The sequence below is a fragment of the Podarcis cretensis genome (genome assembly GCF_951804945.1).
Source record: "Podarcis cretensis genome assembly, chromosome: 1".
In the NCBI taxonomy this organism is placed as follows: Eukaryota; Metazoa; Chordata; class Lepidosauria; order Squamata; family Lacertidae; genus Podarcis; species Podarcis cretensis.
Window position 1 is genome coordinate 98,731,915 of NC_137170.1, and position 14,288 is coordinate 98,746,202.

General features: G+C 39.6%; 1 protein-coding gene across 10 annotated transcripts in view; it reads right to left on the reverse strand.

The window, feature by feature from the left end:
• Window positions 1-14,288, reverse strand: part of NCKAP5 (NCK associated protein 5) — a 632,725-nt gene that overhangs the window by 290,195 nt on the left and 328,242 nt on the right. The window lies entirely within an intron of this gene.

A 14,288-nucleotide genomic window follows, 5' to 3' on the forward strand; every position in this document is an offset into this window, starting at 1 on the left:
ATAAATTTAAAATTGTAGAAAGCAAGAAACCAAAAATACATGCATCACAAGTCAGAAAACTGATCTTAAAAGACATATCATGAAGATAAATAAACAGATGACACACCAGGAGTATATAAGGGATTAAATGAAATATCTAAGTTATTTTACTTCTGGTAAAATATGGGGAATTACACAGATAGCAGAGAACTTCTGTGTAGCTAGCAACACATAAAAGCTTGGAAGTGAGGGTTTTTAAATGGGAAAACACAGTTCCATAAAAGAATTGTAGTGTTCTAATTAAATTGGCCAATTAATATTTATTCTTACTACCCCATAACACAATCCTGCAAGATACTGAGAATGTTACTTACAGAGAGCTTTGAGTAAGTATAAAAATGTTTAGCATCTCCCACTGCCATAATCTTGCAAAACCACAAGCCCCCCCCCCCCCGCCGCAAATACTGAAGTTCATCAACTGTAGCTAGGATGGGGCTACACATTATTAAAGGGGCAGACATGCATTTCATAAATCCATAACTGCTGGTTATGGAGTCTGGATTATGGTCTGAAGGGATGTGAAGCTACCAGCTTCCTGAAAATAAACAAGTCTAGGTCTGGTCGGTGCCTAGATCGGTGACTGCCTGAAAACACGTATACCACCTTGGAAGAATCTAAACCATGATGGAAGAAAGGTGGGATATAAATCCAAAAAAATAAATATATGGAACATGTAGGGGGCTTTTACAGGACAGAATTTGTCACTGGAAGAAGAGACTTTGAAACCTTTCCCTGCCCACCAATAAATTATACATAATTCCAATAAATTCCTGGTGCTTTTGATACATAGCTTTTATTTTTATCCTGCAACAGGTAATAATAATAATAATAATAATAATAATAATAATAATAATAATTTATTACTTATACCCCACCCATCTGGCTGGGTCTTCCCAGCCGCTCTGGGCGGCTTCCAACAAAATATTAAAATACACTAGTCTATTAAACATTAAAAGCTTCCCTAAACAGGGTTGCCTTCAGATGTCTTCTAAAAGTCTGGTAGTTGTTTTTCTCTTTGACATCTGGTGGGAGGGCGTTCCACGGGGTGGGTGCCACTACCAAGAAGGCCTTCTGCCTGGTTCCCTGTAATTTGGCTTCTCGCAGCAAGGGAGCTGCCAGAAGGCCCTCGGTGCTGGACCTCAGTGTCCGGGCAGAACAATGAGGGTAGAGACGCTCCTTCAGGTACGGTATACTCGACCAAGGCCTGTATAACTTGCAGGCACTGTGTCTCCAGCTTTGTTTGCTGTCTCCTTCCTCTCTCCTAACCGATAATAAATGAGATAAGCCCTCACACAAACCAGCAAACTCTTTCATCTTCACCAGTATTCTTTCTAGAGCTCAGCTAATTATGCAGAGCCCTGCTAATAATCCAGGAGGAAACCCCTAAGGCTAGACAGTCAAAGATCCAGCAGCAAAGTAAACAAAGAACTGGAAAGCTCTTCTTTATTTCCTCACCCCCACCAGTGAAAAAATGAGGGGGAAGAGTTTTTATTTTAATTTTCTGGTGTTCATGTTGTTGGTTCCCCCTAAATAGCTTTCCTCCATATTAAAAATGAAGGTTTTTAAAACTTATTTAAAAGAGACTATATTTTTTGCTTGCTTGCTTGCCCTCCTTCCCTTTGATAAAAAGGGAGAGATTGGTGTGATGAGGGCTTGGGGGGGGCACTTCTGAGGGGGTGAATGGAGTGGAGAAGATTTAGCCTTATGCTGAAACTGGAGGTTGGGTACTATGTGAGAATAATGGGGACGGTGTTTCTAGGTAAGCTGTGCAAGCAAATGCGTGTCTACTCACAAGCAAGCCCTACTGAATTCAATGAGGCTTACTCCCAGGAAAGTAGAAGTTTAGTTGAACTCAGTGGGGTTTATGCATACATAGATTGCACTTTGACCTCTGAGTGGGGAAGCAGATGCAACTTGACTAGTAAATCACTTATCAATGACACTTAAATTAGTTGAAAATATATTATATGGAAGTTTATTTAATATTTTTATTAAATCTACTACTTGCTTACATGTTAAGGCCCTCCACCATCACAGGCAGCCTCGTCAAGGCCCTTGGCTGCTGTGGGGAAGTGCGGCACACTCTCTGCCGCTGCAAGGAGGTACGATGGGACCCTCTGCCGCCGCAGGGAGGCCCAGCAAGGCCCTCCACTGACATAGATTAGATAGATAGATAGATGATAGATAGATAGATAGATAGATAGATAGATAGATGTATATATGTATATGTGTGTGTGTGTGTGTATCTCATATCATGATATTTAGCTTGTGATCTATTGTGATGTTGAAAACCAGATACAGTGGTACCTCGGGTTAAGAACTTAATTCATTCTGGAGGTCCGTTCTTAACCTGAAATTGTTCTTAACCTGAAGCACCACTTTAGCTAATGGGGGCCTCCCGCTGCCGCTGCCGTGACTGAGCGATTTCTGTTCTCATCCTGAAGCAAAGTTCTTAACCTGAGGTACTATTTCTGAGTTAGCGGAGTCTGTAACCTGAAACGTCTGTAACCTGAAGCTACTGTAACCTGAGGTACCACTGTATTGCCCAGCCCTACTAGATGGGAACTATTTCGCCTCTCTTAGATGGGTACAGAGAGCAATAAGCAACTCCGGACTCCTTCCAAATATGACTAAGCCCAGTGCCACCTAGTGACCAAATTATTTAATGACACTATACCACGCACGCAATGCCACACCAGTGTCTTTCACAGTAATATATATTTGGGGTTGTACCTTTTAGTATACAATTTAAATTACTCAGAGCACAGACAGCCCTTTGTCTGCTCCTCATCGACTGCTGCTAAACTAAATGTTTCTCATCCTGCAATCAATACTTCTTTACGAAAATAAACTTAGGCATTGACAAACAACTCTGCAGCATATTGCAGCTTTCTTGACTGTAGGCTTCAACAGCATGAACAACTATCACCCCGAAGTCTGAGGAGGGCGGGAGAGTGAGGGGGAGAGAGAGAAATGCGCATTGGGTTTTCTGCTCATTTCAGTATTTACAAACTGCTTACAGTAGAACCATTCTATTACATTAGACAAGTAGCAATTCTTCAATTCCCTTAGATTAGTTAGTTAGTATGCCTTGGTTTCTCATTACCATTCCAAAATGGGCTGCTAAAGCTGACAGCTATCTTTTGCAGGTTTTTTCCCTCCAGTTGCGCTTGTTATAGATTAAATTTAAGTAGCGTGAAGTAACACAAAATAGACTGTAATAACTTTGTGGCGATGGACTGAGAAAGGCCTTTCTTTTTAAACATTCTATAGTTGCTGTATGCACTTTAAGGAGAGGGGGAGGGGAATGAAAAGATAAGAGAATTATCTGCAGGATAGGATCTAAAAACTGTCCACTTTAGCTATTTTAAATACTCTCTCTCTCTCTCTTCTTCAGTTGACCTATTTAAATGTTCAAGACAAATGCATGTGGGTTTAATATGTCCATTTCAGAATTCCCTGTATTGAGTGGAAAGTCTGAACGGGGATTCTAAGCAGGTTTAGGTGAATACACTTTTAATTCCTCTTTAAACCTTTGTGCTGAATGCAGAGAGGTCTGAAGGGGAGCTGCATGCATGTGGGCGGACCCTCTCCATTTTGAATCACACAAGCAGTCTCACCTCAAACACCTGAAAAGGATAAAAAGCTTTAGAATGAACAAACTATGGATTAAACAAAGGCCTTACAGAAATCTGAAACCCAAATCTGAGTAGTTGGTTTAGTTCTACGGAAAATCCAACCCTACTCCCATGGTTTCTTGGCCGTTGATTCCCTGCTAGGGTTGCCAGGCTACAATGCTGTACAGTGGGAGACTTAGGTTTTCAGACCAGAGGTGGGCAACTTCAAACCTAGAAGCTGAATGTGACTCCAGGCTTCCCTATCTAGTCCTCAGGCCACGAATCCTCTCCAGGCCTATTTCTACAGCTTGGATGGAGAGATGTGTGTAATAACCTCCACCCTTTATGTCACTTGAATATGATACTGTACATAGTTTGGGTAAGAGCTGCATCTGTTGCTCCATGTGCTTTTGCCTCTGGTCCTACTCCAAGTGGCATGATGCCTCCAGAAGCTTATTCATAAGGGATGCTACCCTGTGTTCCTTTGGCTTTCTCCTGTCAATATTGTGCAGACCTTCATGTCTCCAGACCTTATGCAAGGGATTGGCCTATCTTATTCTATCTGTAGCCCTTTTTTCCTTCAACTCCATGTTTTTACCACTCACTCAGCCACAACTACTTCAACCAGCCAGCCTCCACAGCACCTCATTCCACCCACCCCCTCTCTATAGCCCCCTTCCTTCGCTTTTCTTGCCCCTTAGTCTTCTTAATTACTGGGCTACGTTCCCAGTCTTCACCACCCCCTTTGCAAACTGCTAATCCTAGCTGAACAGATGACCTTCCTATCCCTCAAAGAAACTGATGTGAAGCATGCTTTGTTCTTTAAGCAACCAAACATTCCTAGTCATTGCACTGGTAGTGGCAATATAATATAGATTTCTGTTTAATGTTCCCTTCAACTAAGGACCAGTTATTTTCCAATTTGTAAATCAGGGCAGCTTTATGTTTTCTGTTTCCATTCTAAGTAACTCCTAAATTAACAGTTCTTGTCACTAGAACAGAAATCCATTCAGCAGCTGGCAATTACAAATTCTGTGTGCTTTATTTGCATTTGTCTATTAAGATGACTAAGAAAGGAACTGTAAGATTTTCAGTGATTCTGGTGGGATGCTTTATGGACAGTAGATTTCATGATTCGCATTCTTAGTCAATGGTGTTATTGGTGATGTAGTTCTTCTAAACAAATGTCTATGAATTAAGGTAGTTTCCTTGATGCCAGCACTCGCTATGTAGTAGCTCAAAATTGCCACCAAGTGGCAGGACAGTGACTTTATTCAATTCCAATTTGGCTTTATTTATCTGGTACTGTGCACAGCTTTAATTGCATCTGTGCAACAGAGTAACTGTTGTTAAGAAGCTCTTTTTTCATTCTAAGTATAAAATTAATCTGTATTTAGAAATTTAGAATGCTATTACATGTGAAGTTACTGTATATGCAAAAAGGCAAAAACAACATAAAGTAGCAATAGGCATTTAAGCTTTGCTCCTGCTCTCTCCAGCTGTGCAACCCTGGCAGGACTTGGAAAATGAAAAGGTATCACTGCCAAATAGCTGTTTAATTATGTGAAACAAGCAACCAGGGCCAATAAAACTAGAGACACTACTAAAACTGCTTGTCATCTTCCACAGACTAATAAACAAATCCTACTAGGTAGATGGCCTTTTACAGCCTTACTTGGAGACTCTAGGTCTCTAGACATCAAAGCACTAATATGTATATAATTCACTATGGCACTATAACTGTTTCGAGCCATATCAGATTCAGAAATGACACCTGCATCAGTGGTACCCATCTTTTCTCTTGCTGACTTTTCAGATCAAGCTATTTATGGTATTTCCAATGGCACATGAAGGGATGTGATAAATGTATTTAACAAGGCTTTTTCCTATAATGAAATCTTTACTGTTTATTCAAATTTGAAGCTCAGAGCCAAGTTTGAGTTCTTGAAACTGATATTAAGCTCCTAGCCTAATTATTTTTTTTTACTCAAAGGTATATTTCCCTGCCTTGATGTATATGCACCACAAAGAAGTAAGAAAAGAAGAGAATGTCATTTCAATGAACAAGAAAGCTCACATACTCATATCATTTAATTTTTTATCTTAAAACCATAAAGCTACTCAAAAATGAATTTGCAAATGTAATTGAGCTTCTAATAGCTTCTAGAGGCAGTAATTAAAGAAATCTCATTTCCCTAAATTAAACATAATGAAATGTTTTTTGAGATCAAATAAAAACTGGAAATGATATTAGACCAGAAATAATTTATACAAAAATCTAATGTTCACAAGTGTGAAAGATAAGGTTAAATCAATAGCAAAATAAATAACAGTAATAATATGTAATCTCTGTCTTGATCCAGTTACAACATGTTTCTCTGCTAGTAGATAAATACTAAATATTGCAGTTTTTGAACTAATATATTTTTGTAATGACTTACTGGTATGTTAGTGATATACTCAGTGCAGACCATTCATCCTTCATAAAAAGTCAAATGCAGAAGTGTATACACAATATGGTGTGGCTCCACCAAGGATTTAGCACTTAATGGGCTTCTCAAGCTTCTGTTCAGATCAACAGCCTGAGTATTAGACAAAAGGAGACAGAACTCTGTTCCATTCTCCTTGACTCATCCCTATGCTTTTATTTGTCTAATCACTCACCATTTTTCACTCTGCATTGTGGCCACTTCCACCATACTGTTCACTACTTAATGCCAATGACACCGTTTTTTATGAAACTCAATGGACATCATACAGAACCATTAACTCCTTCCTGTGGCACTTTTCATGACACTTCAATATCATGACTTCTTTACATTCATGATATTTCCATGTTGCATTGAAAGGCGTTTGCATTAAAGACCAGTGGTGTAAAAGGGAAGCACAGTCCTTCAACTCTCACTGTGCCTCCCACATTTTCTCACTCATGTCATCTTTCTCCTTTATGCTTCCGCACAAGGATTTTTCAGGTTGACAATTGGAATTAATGCAGCAAGTAAGTCCTACATATTACGTAAGGCTACATTACAGGTTGATGCATGTAATAAACTCTGACAACACACTTCCTAATGACAGTGTGATCTGGAGTGGAAAAGTGGCAGGCCTTGAATTTTTCCTTGCCTTCCCTTTTTTGAATGGAAACTTCCTCAAGCTGCTCCTCCCATACGGCCAGATGCAATGCTGGAAAGAAAAACAGGGATGTGTAGAATTCCCGTAGTGATGGAAGGGGGGAGGGAATGATTTCCACTCCTAGATAACCAGCTGAGCAGAGATATCTCATATACACTACCTTATCCAACCATGTACACAATACATGGGCCTATTAAGTTCTCCCCCAACAATACTGCCACACCAGTTGTGACTGGCTGAGCTGGGTCTTAAAGGCTTAGTGTACCCAAGCAGCATAAACAATAAGTTGGTTTGGATTTGAAGTTTGCTCATTATGTATTTAAATAACATTATCAATTAGCATTTTTGTTTACAGCAATACACACAGGTATGTGTATAGCTCATGGGTAGGCAACCTAAGGTCTGTGGGCTGGATGCGGCCCAATCGCCTTCTCAATCTGGCCCATGGACGGTCCAGGAATCAGCGTGTTTTTACATGAGTAGAATGTGTCCTTTTCTTAAAAATGCATCTCTATGTTATTTGTGGGGCATAGGAATTCATTCATTCCCCCCCAAAAAATATAGTCCAGCCCACCACATGGTCTGAGGGGCGGCTGAAAAAGGTTGCTGACCCTTGCTATAGCTCAATCTCAGCTGCACGTAGCAAACATTTCATGTGCTTGGTGATGATATACAAGGTTGCATGAGAAAAAGGAATAGCTCACATTTTAGTATGTCTGACTTTACAATATAAGAACTGAATTTAATGTTCTGTCTTACTGTGATTGGTATCTCCAGATGTTGCTTTAATTCAAATCGGAGGTGCAGTTTGCTCAGAATTTATGCAAAAAGATTTAAGAGAATGGTTCAAGGCATTCTGTTTAGTCTCAGGCAAGTCATTATATAGTGGTGTCATCCATATATCTGTTGTAGCTAGTTACTCAAACCAATTTTGAATCTGATCGTGGCACATCAATGAAATGCCTCTTATCCAGAGCACAGAAATGGATTCTAAATAGATTGCCCAGAACATGCTTTGCAATACCTCTTCAGCCATAAAGTGTAGTGAATATAAATTACTGTCAATCCAGCCATTTTTTTTCTGTGATGCTGAAGAACAGGACAACTTGACAAAGTAGCATAACTGACAGATAACCCTAATGCTGCATCACATGATTCAGTGTCCTAAAAGAGAGACAATTCCTTTCCAGACTACCTTGATAGCTGCCAGATCCAGAATAATGTTAGATGAATGACATCTAAAGAACCTGTGTAGGCCTGTAATATTTTGCTACCTCTCACTTCAGAATATTTCCCTAGGTATCACTGAAACCTTTTTAAAGCTTCCATCATGTCTTGTGACTTAGGTATTTTATTCATATTGCTGCTATTTATTCTACAGAACTTGTCTGATTACACTTCTCTGCTCCTAGTGCCATATGATCTGGATTACTGGCTGGTCAGTGAACAAACATCACTGCTTTGGGGGCAAGTTGGCTGGGCAGCCCCTCTCCTTACAATTCTGGAAATCCTCATATTGCCATATATTACATTTAATTACTATAAATCAAAGGTGCAATTATTCTTATAAGCTACCTTTTTTAGACTTCTGAAATGTATATCCTCTTGCTATTGTGCTACTGAATGAAACATATTTTAATTCATTCTGAATGCATTTTTCCTGTGTGTTACCTTCAGACTATTAGGATGATCAGACACAGCAAATATTTTCAGATAATTATCACTGTTGCACATGGAAAGTGTTCAAACAATATTAAATCTCATGTCTAGTTGAAAAGGTGGTGTTTTTGCTACCAGGATAGCCACTTTGGTATTCAGACTAGTAGGAACAGAGGAAGGTTGATGCAATAATCGACTATGTTTGCTTTGCATTTCCTTCCTTCCTTCTATTTTATCCTATAACTAGGCTCATGGCTTTTCTTGTGAGAAACTGTAGACTTCCCAAGTTTCTACAGCTTTCCAAGAGGCATGGAGATCCCTTTTGGGTGTTTAAGTGTTTCTTAAGAGCGTTTTTAGCTGTGTGGCTTTAATTTCTGTACAGCTTCTATTTTTTAATGACTATATTGGCTGCTGTTAATGAGAGAGATGGAAGGCAGTGACACTAATAACATGAATGAGCATTCTGGCTAATACAGGGTTTTAGAGACACATCGTCAACCCTTTGAACCAATAATTGTGTTAAAGCTGTGGGGGTGAGGTTGGTAATATATTGGATAATTCTGATAGACTTTACTCCTAAATCAGTACAACTCAAATTTGTATTAGTTGGAAATTTAAATTCCAGATTTAAATATATCCAAATATATCCATGTGTTCCATGATGAGCCTATAACAGTTCCATGATGCTTTTCTGATCATAAACAGAAGCTGAGGGAATGAATTGGTTATTGGGACCATCACACTCCTTCCCCCTCATGAGTATGATCTCTTTTCTTTCAACATAGGCAAAGCAACTCTGGTTAGCATTGGGCTGATCTGCATGAAGACTTGGGCTTACATGGTTCCCCTCTAAACTCTCCTTTTCCTGCACAGCATGGAGAAGGATTTCTGCAGCATTTCATTTCAGTTGACACAAATCCTGATTTGTCATTGTGTATGAACCAGAGATTGTGCAGAAGTCCTTGCTCTGGCCACACGCGGAGGTGGGGGAGAAGGATGTCAGGGTGGGTTTACAGAAGGCAGAAGTTTGGCTTGGGCTTATTCTACCTTGTTCATATAGCACTAAAATATGGTTTAGTGCTATGAGTGAACCAGCCCAATATGTCTGCACCAACATTATTGATAACCATAGCCCAAAACACAGTTTAGAAACTTTGCAGACAATAGTTTCGCAATGAGTGCTACCTATGGGTAGATAAAATGCTGGCAGAAATGCATTAGTAATCATAATTATATCCAAAACTGGGAGGAGAATGCTCAAACGAGAGGAGAGGAAGAGATGGATCCAAACCTGTAATTAGACTGTGTTGCATTTGCACTTGGTTTGTGTCTATCCCAGGATCACCTACAATAGTTAGGGACCACTGGGGGTATCTGTGAATTGATGCCATTACTAAATCCTTTGAACATTAGTGCACAGAATAACTATAGGACAACCACACAATTTTTTTTTTTTTTAAAAAAAAAGACAACTGAAAAATAAAGGAGCTTTGCTGTGCATTTTTCATGTTAAGCATATTGCAGTGACAAAAAGGCTTGTGGGTTGGTCAGGGAGCAGATAAAATGTGGATAAGTGTAAAGTGTCTTGCAACAATAGTAGAAGGGAGAGCATTTATGGGACTCTTAGGGAAGTTGTTATGGGGCACAGGAAAAGAAATAGTCTGCATAGACTGTGTGGTACTGGAGAGAGCAGAGCAGAGCAGCTGTGGCTTCAGCCACATACAGGAGTTTGAGTGTGTCTCAGAAATGTTAGGCAAGTAGTTAGAGCAGGCAGGTAGATTCTGGGCAGAGTTTATAAGAATTATTTCAGATTTAGGTGGGTTCTCATATTGTCGGTATCCTGGACTGAGTTTATCAGTTGAGGAAGGAACTTGTGGAAGCAGCAAGATGACAGAGGTCAAAAGAGGAATTTGGAGGACTGTTGAGTATTGAGGTTTTATTTTTTATTTTTTCCTGGAAGAACATGTATTTTACAACAGGGACAGGCAAATAAGGCATGAGAACAAAGGTAGAAAGAGTGCTTTTGGAAAGATATTCAGTATGTTGGAAGCAGAGGAATTCTGTTTGTTTCTCTTGTAGAAAGACTGTCCAGTTTACTCCACCTATGAGGAATGAAGGAACTTTGATAAAGTATTTTTCACTTGCTCTTCTTCTGGTAAGCACTACAGAGTGGCATTCTTTATGAAGAAGTTGGGTGAATAATATATTCCCTCGGGCATTTTCAATAGAATTTCTAAGTGTGCTTTTTTGGGGAAAACTTTCCCCTTGCTGAGAATACATAGAACAGGAAAGAAAGGGATTGTCTTTTATAACCCAAGTTAACTTTTTCTTTCTTAGATAATATGTCATGGAATAATTGACTAGCAATAAATATACAATTAGATTTGCCATTTAGTAGACCACATTTAGTATTTGCCATTTAGTAGACTACAACTGCATTTTATGTGTCTACCTAAAAACAATAATTCCCAAACTAGACTAATTCATTATAGATACATTTCTGCTCTCTCATTAGCCCACAGTATACCCACCTCCTGAGAGATGAAACAGCAGTGGCAAAACAATGAAATGAGCTTTGGTACAACAGTTCATTTTCTCATCAAAGCAGTTAATCTGAATACATAACACCAGAAGGACTACTTCTGCCCTCAAATGGTAGGTTATCTGTATCCAACATGGAACAGGGAAGAAGAGAAACATTCAGTTGGGAGTTAATGGCTGCCCGAAGAGGCAGAACTGAATTGGCCTTTTCCCAGATGCATATTCATGCCTCCAAACCACTTCTATGGTTGGAGAAGACCATACTTAAAGGCATCTGGCTGTGAACAGAAATTAGTGTACGTCAACCTTCAACTCCCAGTACCATGTCTGGCCACCAGATGGGCCCCCACTAGAGTAAAGTCTCTACCATCTATATAACATATAGTCTCTACCATATCAACTCCTGAAATGTGACATCAGTGGTTGCTGTGCCTCTAAGCAATTTGCTTACCTCTTTAATTTCACACCGTATGTAAGCTCTCACTGAAATTCTTGTACCCACAAAACGGGCACTGCTTTAAACTTAATTCACATCCTAACACATAAATTAAGAAACACTTAAATATATCCTTGGAATTTGCCGTTTTTCAAAACTAATTATTAAAATGAAATGAATTGCATTTGTGTTCATAAACTTTTTGATAACAGTGAAACAAAACAGCAGGGGAAAGTATTTTTGCTTCCAGCCTGCTGATTTAGTTGGAAAGCTGTACAGGCGCCGCAGCTGGCTTATCAAACATCAGTGGGGTGTCTTCATAATGACAGAGCTAACACTACAACTCTTCTGTCCCATTGTTAACTAACTTCCCACAAACAGGACAGTATTTCCATTTTAGGCAAAAATTAGTAGTTTGGTGTCAAGGGTTCCAAAGTGGCATTCTTTTAAACCTGAAGTATGCTTTTACCGAACTATACTATGTGAAGATGCAAGTTATAGTCCTTTGGTTTAAGTGTGGCTGCCAAGCATAAAGGCTGACAATGGAAGGTGAGCTTGTTATCTCAGTGAAGGCAAAGAACTATATTTAATGATGTGGAGAAGCTTCCCACAGTCATTTAAATCAAGGGTAGCTAACCGGAGGTCCTTCAGATGCTGTTGGATTCAAACTCCCATCAGCCCCATCCAGCATGGCCAATGGTCAGGGGTCAAGAGTTACAGCAACATGTAGAGGATAACAGATTAAACACCCAGGATTTAGATGTTTACAAAAGTTCCTTACTACGTATTGGTAAATGGCCACAATAAATTCTCCTTTTCAGCCCTACTTGAAATATTAAGTGCAGTGTCTTAGGATTGATTTGTGATACAATATAGGTTCTGAGCCCCCTGGAATTAGTCGTGACTAAAGCTATAACCTTTAACATGCATCCATGGGAATAAGTACCGTTGATTGTCGAACTTACTTTTGACTAAAGAGTCATAGGATTTGTTCTGTTCTGAGAAGTGACCTCCACTTCAGTGGCATTCTGGACAACTCCATGAAGAGAGTCAATAAGACCAGAGTGCAGACATGGTTACAGAAGCAGTCATCATGAGATTGAGCTGAAGGTTGATGAAGATGCAACTCCAAAGTCACTGCCTCCACCTTCCATAAGAGAAGCCATTTTAGTTAAAGGAGACCAATCTGCTTTAGCAGTAATTTTCTCCAATGGAGCTGAAAGACGGCGGTGTCACTAGGAGTTCTTAAACTGGAGTCCTTTGAGTCAGAGGAGGGCAACACAAACTACCTGGGACAAAAAAGTGCTGGCATAGTAGGCTCTTCTTGCACAAATACTTCTGGTTTAGTGTTCACATTCTGATTAACTCAGCAAGTGAATGTTTATAAAATGAAATTGCATAGATTTGAAAACAATGGTACTTCCTATATGCCACGGCTAACTTGAAGTGGATCAGGGCACTTTTCTGGTTGATTTGGTTTCATGGTTACATTGGTTACATTGTTGGCAGGGAGCTGTAGGAAAGGCAAAGTCTGGATATGGCAGCAGGTGATCACCCTTAGGCACCTTTGAAGGTGAAGGGCTCAGGGTTATGGGGTCCTTAGCCTGGGTATGGAACATTCTTGAGGCTCACCTGCCACATCAGCCTAGAGTTGTGGGCACTGGGTGAGGGTGGGATAGGAAGACATCCTTATTCACCATAAAGTGGGGCCCAAGCTTTGGGTGATGCCTTATCATGACCCTGAGAATGGGCAAGGTCTGGCTGGCCCAAGGATGTAGTTAAGCTAGGTTCCTACTCTTCTAATTTCCCCGGCAGATGCAATTTAAATAAAATGTTCAACCCATCATTTGTGGCTTGCCTGTTTATCCATGGGTCCAGTGTCAAATTCTCCCCACATTCTGATGAACTCTGCAAATGCAGCTTCCACAGCATGTGTTTTCTGAATTCCGATGTAGCTGCACTGCTCAGAAAGCAACAGGACTCATAATCCCAAAAGCAATGACTAACTTTGGGTAGATCAGAACACTTAACTGAACACTAGAGGGGATGGGAATTTGTTTTAACACTGAAAATAAATCTTGACCCACTTTTATAGCACAACTTCCTTGAGCTAGCGAGAAATGTGGTTCCACAGAAATCTGCAGTATTTGTTACTGTTATTGTTAGGACAACAAAATTGAATTAGTAAAGAGCTCTCAAGTTCCTCACAAGTAGCACTGATGAGAAACTGCAGGCTGCATTATACAATGATGCATATATTACTTTGATAATTGAAAAACCACATGCACGTATAGCGATACGGCACGGGTAGGACATTGGGGTCAAACATCTGCGAGTAGCATAAATCTGTGTTTTCAAATTCTTATCAGTCAGCTGAAGGCCTGACCTTGAACACATAAGAAGGCTACAGAAAAAGAAATGAGCAATAGCAGCTGAACAAATGAGGCTTGCTTGCTTGGTTCCAGGTAAATAAGAAACCTGAAAGGTGAATTATGCCTCTGATGTTTTTTGTTAATTTTATTTGTTGTAAATAGGTTCTATTAACATGCTTTTATTGTTCCCTGCGCCTGGAGATCACAGTATGCAGGGCAGATAATAAATATTTTAAATAAACAAGCATTTAATTAAATGATTTTTGTACAATCTCAAAGTAATCCAATCAAGTGGTGCATAATTTGACAGAAGAGGTGACACTGGTTTAACCCACGTAATATTCTGGAAATTAAGATACTTTTTTTGAATGCTGTAATATGGAAACTTATACTATGATTACAGCCCCCTTGTATGATTCCTCATGCAACAATTTTGCTCTTAAATATTAGTTGAGATTTCTTTCTATCAACTCACATTGAACACCACAATAA